The following is a 9,155-nucleotide window of genomic DNA, read 5'->3' as shown; positions in this document are numbered from 1 at the left end:
AATTTTTGGTCTAAGATTCTTCAAATTTAAAATGTCAAGACATAAAGTAAATTAGTCCCTTACCTTCAGGAATTAGGAATTAAATACCTTTAGAATTAATAGATGAATAAATCCCCCCCTCCCAATACAGGCAAGAATTTCTTCTCCAAACCCATTTTAGCCACAGCCTTAGGTTACAGGAAGTGGTAGTAGCTCAAATAACTTATATACACGAATAATCCAAAACCAAGTGCTTAGCTGCAAAATAAATTTTAATCTTCTTTCTTTTTTTTGAGACGGAGTTTCACTTGTTACCCAGGCCGGAGTGCAATGGCACAATCTCAGCTCACCACAACCTCCGCCTCCTGGGTTCAAGCAATTCTCCTGCCTTAGCCTCCTGAGTAGCTGGGACTACAGGCGCCTGCCACCATGCCCAGCTAATTTTTGTATTTTTAGTAGAGACAAGGTTTTACCATGTTGACCAGGATGGTCTCGATCTCTTGACCTCGTGATCCACCCACCTCGGCCTCCCAAAGTGCTGGATTATAGGCATGAGCCACCGTGCCGGCCTAATCTTCTTTCTTTAGAAAAAAAAAGTAATGAAAGAAAAAGTAATGCGGCCGGGCGCGGTGACTCACGCTTTAGTCCCAGCACTTTGGGAGGCTGAGGCGCGCAGATCATGAATTAGAGTCAGGAGATGGAGACCATCCTGGCTAACATGGTGAAACTCTGTCTCTACTAAAACTACAAAAAATTGGCTGGGGGTGGTGGTGCATGCCTGTAGTCCCAGCTACTCAGGAGGCTGAGGCAGGAGAATCGCTTGAACACGGGAACACGGGAGGCGAAGGTTACAGTGAGCTCAGATCACGGCAATGCACTCTAGCCTGGGTGACAGAGCAAGACTCTATGTCCAAAAAAAAAAAAAAAGAAAAGTAATGCAACTGTAAAGCCATTTTAACAATGTTCTGAGAGAATGTGAGAAATATACAACAAGTACACAAAATACCAATCACAAACAGGTGCTCAGCACAAAGGAAAAGAGTTGACTAAGCCATAGGCATGTAGGCAATTTCACAGCCAGACACAGACTTCTGAGAGAGAGAAGTGAATGAAAACCAGTGTTATGGCATCATAGAGCTCACATGTCAACATAGCACACAGGCCATACTTCTCAAAAAAACATTTTAACAAAATAATTTACAGGTTTAACATTCTCTAGAATGCCCTGCTCTTTAGCAAACATTTGAGGCACTAAGCCAAACTTCTTAACAGCACCTTCTTATATTTGATGTCTCCAGGTGCATACTGTGGACCCTGACCTAACCCCAACAAGTGAGAACAACAGCTTTTGTTATATCACCACTAACACCTGGCTTAAGCTTTTCAAATTCGAAATGGAGATACCAAAGCCAATGATTAAAACACAGTGTTTGGTTAGGCATGGTGGCTCATGCCTGTAATTCCAGCACTTTGAGAGGCCGAGGCAGGCAGATCACCTGAGGTCAGGAGTTTGAGACCAGCCTGGCCAACATGGTGTAACCCCATCTCTACTAAAAATAGAAAAATTAGCCTGGCGTGGTGGCTAGTCCCAGCTTCTAGGGAGGCTGAGGCAGAAGGATCACTTAAACTAGGGAGGTGGAGGTTGCAGTGAGCTGAGATGGTACCACTGCACTCCAGCCTGGGCAACAGAGCAAGACTCTGTTTAAAAAAAAAAAAAGAAAAAGTTTGGGCTGGGCACAGTGGCTCCTGCCTGTAATCCTAGCACTTTGAGAAGCTGAGGCAGGAGGGTCACTTGAGCCCAGGAGTTTGAGACCAGCCTGGACAACATAGTGGGACCCTGTGTCTAAAAAAATTTTTTAACTAGCTAAGCATGGTGGTGTGTGCCTATAGTCCCAGCTACTCAAGTGGCTGATGTAGGAAGACTGCTTGAGCCTGGGAGATCAAGGCTATGTGAGTGACAGTCATGCCCCTTCTCTCCAATCTGGGTGACTGAGTGAGACCCTGTTACAAAAAAAACATACACACACACACAGTCTTTGGCTCTGTCTTAGCACACAGGAGGAAGAAGAAAAAAAAAACAGTGGCTTTCAACCTTTCAAATAAAACACAAGAGGCTCTCAACTATTTAATTGAATGGTGTAAATTCAATTAAATTTGATGCCCATTCTCATCTGGCATCAAAATCTTCCAACTGAAAGGGCCTTTAGCAATTTCTTAATCCAAATACCTGCCCCCATGCAAGAATCCTTCTGTTACATCTGTGACATAAATCATGTAGTCTCCACTTGAATACAAGGTCTGATGAGGACCTCATTACTTTGCCATAATGTCCACTTTATTGTTAGACAGCTTGAACTGTTAGAAAACGCTTTTCTAAACTAAAGCAAAATCTATCACCAGCCCCCCCACCCCAACCATAACTTTCACATAACGATCTTTATTCTGTTCAAAAGGAAAATAAAACCTACTTTCCATGCACGATGGAATTTTCACGGAAAACTATTAGACAAAGCATTTCTTTACATAAACATTTGTTGTAGATCAATATCATGGTGGTGTTATAAGCCAAACAGTGGCCTTTAATTTACAAAATCCTTTCCTTATATCAGTACTTGCTTGTATATACATTCATTATAAATATTTGTGCTGACCCCATCATATAAACTTAACATGCTGAATAAATTATCTTGTTCAAAGTTTGCTTCTGCCATCTTTGCCTATCACCCCTACTTCCATACCATCTTGAATGACAGCAGTCAAGAATAAAAATGAAGAAGTTAATATTAGTTAAGCACTTCTAAAAACACTCTTCCTCATTAATGGCAAAACTCTTGCAGCAGGTCTCATTATTCCCAATTTACAAACAGAAACAAAAAAGACTTGAAAAGTCAGGTAGGTGGCCCAAAGTCTGAACCTAGATAGTCTGAACTCATGCTCTTTCACTGTACCACACTAGGGCATTACTGATCCCTGAAACTGCCCTGATTCTTACTCATTTAATTCGTTCACCATAGGAAAATATTGTGCCTATTCCTCATATTTATCAAAGACTTAAACACCTGCATTATATAACTTTTTTTTTCCCCTGAGATGGCGTCTCGATCTGTCGCCTAGGCTGGAGTGCAATGGCGCGATCCTCAGCTCACTGCAACCTCCACCCCCGAGGCTCAGGCAATCCCCACCTCAGCCTCCTGAGTAGCTGGGACCAAAGGCACTTATATGATATTAAATCCTACCATCTTCCTGAGCAATTTTAGGCCATCTGCACAACTCAACTAACATTTCTGCCTTAGAATTTCATAATCTCTTCTAATACTAACACCTCCATCTCCCTAACAACAACTCAAACCTGGACCCTGCCATTTCCTGAAACCATTCCACCTCTAAATCTTAAACTCGAACATTTCACTCTGGCCACAACCTCACCTCCTTCCAGCTTTTCCTCTCTACTTTTAAACCTGCCTGCTCACTAAGACATCTAGTCTCTTACCCACCTTATTCATTAATTCAACAAAAGTATTTGGAGTGCCTCTGTGTGAGGCACTATGCTTAGGACTAAAAACAAAACAGTGAACTACACACAATCCCTATCCTCAAAAGCTTCCAGCAGGAAGAAAAAACCCCACAAAATCCTACCATCTTCCTGAGCAATTTCAATATCCACCAGCACAATTCATCTAACATTTCTGCCTTAGTTTCATAATCTCTTTAAATAATTTTACAATTATAATAAAGAAATGTTATAGAAGGGTGTTATCTCCTACAGAGATTCAGGAAAAGCTTCCCCAAGGAAATTATGGTCCATCTACGAATTAAGATTAAGTAGCAATTGGAGAGACAAATTGGGAAAGGCAGAATGCTCCAAGCAGAGGAAACATACACCAAAGTTCTAAGGCAGGAAGGAGCATAAAGGCAAAAACAATGCTACAGAAGGATGAAGAAAGGGCCTAATGGACCCTGTTAAAGATTTGAGATCTTAAACATCATGAGAAGCCACTGAAGGGTTGCATGTAGAGGTAGAACATAATCAGATTTGAGTTGTTAAAATTTACCCTGGTTACAGTGAGAAGAGTTTGGAAGAAGCACAGTGGATTTAGGGAGAGAACTGATTAGAAAATTATTGCAAAATAGATGATGGTGAACTAAACCAGCATAATGGCAGTGAAGATTGAGAAAAATTGATAGATTCCACTTTATCTCTTCTTGCCTAACAAAGTAAAACCAATAATGGATCACCTAACTTACTTTCCTGTGAAAATTTAGTTCCCTTATCCATTTCATCTGTCTAACTTGGATAGATCCCACTTCCTTGGACAGATTCTAACTTCCCTGCTAACCTTGCAGAGCAATATGACTACTAACATATATTATTTGGTCACCTTCCTTTTACTGAAACACTGCTGTCTTTTGCTTGACTTTAGTACTTCAATCAATCTTCTGAGCTACTATCCCAAACCTTCACCATGCTCCTTGAGCCTCCCACCCAATCCACATCACCTCTCCTTACTCCTTACTTGACTTCTACTTCACACACACACACACACACACACACACACACACACACACACAAAATTACAAAACAAAGCAAGAGGGGTTCCTTTAGGTTTCCTCCCCTCCTCCCACTTATTAGTTGTTACTCTCCTCTTCCGTGCAAAACTCCTAGTCCTCAACCTACAAAAGCAGGCTTCTGCAGAAACAGAATGGCACTGGCTTATACATAAGATCATCACAATCATCCTCACTTCTGATCTCTTTGTAGCATTTGATACTGACTACTCTTCCTGCTTCTCTGGCCCTGTGTCTTGGTCACCTTTGTGGACTACCATTTCTGTGCCTGAACCAAACTTAGTGTACCCGCCATTCTAGGCTTAGGCCTTCCATCTTCTCATTGAAACTTCATTCACAGACCTAAGCACCCAAATTTTCATGACTCCAAATGTATCTGCAGCCCCAAATTCCTTCCACCTCACCTGGGAATCATACAGGCACTTCAAACTCAATACATAAAAACATGAGCTTATTCTCTCATCTCTGTCTCCCACCCTTTCAAACTATTCCTCTTCCAATATTGCCTGTTGTGGCAAATAGTCCTAACATTTCCCTAATCATCCAAGTCACAAGCCAGGGAGCCGTCCTGGACTTCTCTCTTGCCTTATCCTCACAAATAATCTTTCACTGAGTTTTACTTTAAATATCTCTCAAATCCATCTAAAACCTTCCACAGGCTACAGCTCTTTTATTCTACCTCAGGTTTTCATAACCTGGGCCCCAGGAAATAGCTCCCTAACCCCTCTCTCTCTCTCTCTCCATCCATTGATTGGCCTCCACAGGCAACCACTATGAACAATTTAAAATGCAAATATGATATTATTATATCCCACTGTTCTAAATTCTTCAATGGATTTTCAATGGCTAAAGCCTAAGATTCAAATTCCTATACAGAGGCCAGGTGCAGTGGCTCATGCCTATAATCCCAGCACTTTGGGAGGCTGAGGTGGGCAGATCACTTGAGGTCGGGAGTTCAAGACCAGCCTGGCCAACATGGTGAACCCCATCTCTACTGAAAATACAAAAATTAGCCAGGTATGGTGTGGTGGCATGCACCTTTAATCCTAGCTACTCGGGAGGCTGAGGCAGGAGAATCCCTTGAATCTGGGAGGTAGAAGTTACAGTGAGCCAAGATCGTGCCACTGCACTCCAGCTTGGGCAACAGAGTGAGACTGTCTCAAAACAAACAAACACACAAAAAACCAAATTCCTATATAGGGTCAGGCACGGTGGCTTGTGCCTGTAATCTTAGCACTTTGGAAGGCCAAGGAGGCAGGATCACTTGAGTCCAGGAGTTTAAGACCAGCCTGGGTGATGTAGTGGGAACTCATCTCTACCAAAAAAAATCAATCAATTAATTAACTTAATTAGCTGGGTGTGGAGGCACACACCTGTAGTCCCAGCTACTCAGGAGGCTGAGGTGGGAGGATTGCTTGAGCACAGGAGGTCGATGCTGCAATAAGCCACGATGGCACCACTGCACTCAGCCTGAGGGACAGTGAGACCCTTTATAAAAAAAAAAAAAAAAAAAAAATCTATACAGGACAAACGAGACCCTTCATGATCTGGCTCTACCGATCTCTCCAGCCTTACCTACCTCCCATCATGCCCTTCCTTGTACTGGGAGTTCCCCCAAGTGTACTATGTTCTTCAAATTTCAGTCCCTTTGCATATATTGTTCCCTCTACCTGGAGTAACTCCTAGGTGTAGCAGGTGAATTCTTACCTCTTCTTTAAAACTAACTTAAATGCGACCTCATTTGCAAAACTTCTCTGACTTCCTAAATTGCCCACTTCTTTCTTGGTACCCCCACTGCATCCTGGACTCTATACTTCTATCATAATGTTTATCACCCTGCATGGTAGTTGTGTTTATTCACATGTTTGTCTCCCCACTAAACCTAGAACAATTTGAGGGCAGGAATCTTGGCTTGTTCATCTGATATTCCCTAGCATCCAGCAGACACTCCATTTTTGTTCAGATAAACTGGAGTATGTTTGTATGGTACCCCATAACACAAACACACAGTACTATTGATAGTCTATCAGTGCTGTACACAGACAAGTCTAAAGCAGTAACTCATCTCAAAGACATCTGCTGAAGACTGTTATATGACTACATGCAGCAAATTTATCTTCCTATTGTTTAGTTCAGAATAATATTAAAATCAGTCTGCATGTTCCAAGTGTTCAAATTAGTTAATAACAGAGAAAAATGACTCAAAATTAAAGACCATGGATAATAAAGCTCTATTAAAATGCCAGAGAAACTACTGACCCTACATTCTTTCATTTACAACATCCCCAAAAGCTTCCACATTTTCACTCTCTACCTATCCCTTGATTCCACTGAAGCATTAGAGCTGCATTTGAGTCCTCTCTAACTCTTCCCAAAACCACAACATTCAAGACTGTCAAAAAGTTTCAAAAGTCAGAGACTCCTCCATATCTATGATGTCAGTCCCAAGGAATCCAGCCAGGCAGGGAGAAAGAGGAGAACTTTCTTAGAACTTTCACATAATTCTTGATTAGGTGGGAGGGAGAAATGAATGACTGTCTTGGCAGATTGTTTTTAATTAATATGTATCCTTCAAGTCAAAGAAACAGAATATAACCTTTTTAGAAAGAAAATATGACCAATTATACTTTTTTTTCTTTTATCTTTTATTTGTAAATCTAGTCCTGAATCCAGACCAACCCTACTCTAAAGGGACCTATGTAACACTAAATGTTACAATCCAGAGGTAACAAGATGATTCTGAAAGAAGTGAAAGAAACATGTTTTAAAGCTTTAGATATTATTTCACTTAAACTTCCAAACAACTCTAAGAGGTCTGTATTGTTACTGTACAACACAGATGAAGGAAGATACTAAAGCTCACAGAGGGTAGCTAAATGCCCAAAGCAACACAGGTAAAAGTGGCAGACCCAGGATTTTTATGAACTCACCCCAGCTGACTCCAGAGATCATACACTTACACAATGGCACATTTCGTCCAGGGACAAGAAGACATGGGCAGTCCACCACGTGGAGGTCCACTCTCGCTGCTTCACCCCTCTCAACTCCACACCAAAAGAAAGAACCGGCTCTGGATTGAGACGGGTCTAGGTTCCAATCCTAGAGCTACTACCTAAGGGCTGTGTAATCATAGGTAAGTAACAGAACCATTTTGCCTCAGATTCTTCATGTATAAAATGGGGGAAATGTATGCATTTCAGCCCACCCGTTAAGATTAAGTAACATATGTGAAGCCTTAGGGAAGCTTATTGACACAATAAATCTTCAAAAATTGTCAGTTGCCTTCTTTGTGCCCCATTCCCTCCCACACACTCTGCGTCACTTCACTGGTGCCCAACACAGCCCCCTCCCTATCTCTTTCCTTTAAAATCTTCCTCTACTCCTCCCAAACAAACCCTTAGTCCCACGACCATTTCTAAAACAGTCTTGACACATACACACAGTGCCCAGTCTACCATTCCCAATCCAGTGTCTTTCAACTCAAGCCTTCAAGAAAATATCCTAAAAGGGGTCCCTTAGTTGTACCTTCCACTAGATGGTCCCTCAAAAATAACAGCAAAAGAAAAGTGTCTGTCCTTTCCTAGATGTGCAGACACAGCTACATAGCTCATTCATTCCCAAATCTCCAGGAACAGCAATTTCATACATATTTACTGGAATCCCAATGTCTTAATCTACCAATCCTACCTCCCCAACCTGTACCTACCTCTTATTACTTTTACTCATTCCAGGTTCAAAGATTTTGTAATAGTGTCTTAATCTCATGTATATTGCCTATTTTTTTGATTATTGGAAGGAAATGTTTGCATCACCTACTCACCATGCATACTTCTGGGTTGTTTTCCCCTCTAATGCAGGATATACTTGGGGAATGTCACTTTCTCCCCCTAAGTCAAACATGGAGTAAAACAAACTCAACTTAATCATATAATCACACCTGAAACAATGTATTTATCATATGCTCTTGTGGGTACACAACATTAAGATCTCAGGAGCTAGCCCTATGGTTTCATTACCACCATTAGTATGTGTGTGTCAGAACAAAATTTAACTATTTTTTTAAAGAATTTCTAGTTTTATATCAGGCCTACAAATAGCAGGCCTGATATAAAACCCCATCAGATGGCCAGGTACGGTGCCTCATGCCTGTAATCATAGCACTTCGGGAGGCTGAGGTGGGCAGATCATAAGGTCAGGGCCCATGTTGGCCACCACACTGGCCAACATGGTGAAACCCCGTCTTCATTAAAAATACAAAAATTAGCTGGGTGTGGTGGTGCATGCCTGCAATCCTAGCTACTCAGGAGGCTGAGGCAGAATTGCTTGAACTCAGGAGGTGGAGGTTGCTTGAGCCGAGATCACGCACTGTACTCCAGCCTAAGCGACAGGGCCAAAAAAAAAAAAAAACTCCATCAGACAAATCCCATTAACAACCAAAGGGTAATAAAAAGATCAGGGACTGGCCGGGCGCGGTGGCTCAAGCCTGTAATCCCAGCACTTTGGGAGGCCGAGGCAGGTGGATCACGAGGTCAAGAGATCGAGGCCATCCTGGTCAACATGGTGAAACTCCGTCTCTACTAAAAATACAAAAAATCAGCTGGGCATGGTGG

General features: G+C 41.9%; 1 protein-coding gene across 4 annotated transcripts in view; it reads right to left on the bottom strand.

The window, feature by feature from the left end:
- The window catches only part of OTUD7B (OTU deubiquitinase 7B), a 69,615-nt gene that overhangs the window by 36,510 nt on the left and 23,950 nt on the right, over window positions 1-9,155 (bottom strand). The window contains exon 1 of one of the 4 annotated variants that reach the window (XM_017546397.2): window positions 3,138-3,148. The exons of the other annotated variants lie outside the window; for them this stretch is intronic. The gene's annotated coding sequence lies outside the window, so the exon portion shown is untranslated. Of the gene's footprint in view, window positions 1-3,137; window positions 3,149-9,155 lie in introns of those variants that run through there. 4 annotated transcript variants of the gene reach the window in all.

Source organism: Cebus imitator, unplaced genomic scaffold, assembly GCF_001604975.1.
Source record: "Cebus imitator isolate Cc_AM_T3 unplaced genomic scaffold, Cebus_imitator-1.0 Scaffold188, whole genome shotgun sequence".
Classification (NCBI taxonomy): domain Eukaryota; kingdom Metazoa; phylum Chordata; class Mammalia; order Primates; family Cebidae; genus Cebus; species Cebus imitator.
Note: the sequence above shows the minus strand (reverse complement) of the source record. Positions and strands in the feature narration are given on the sequence as shown.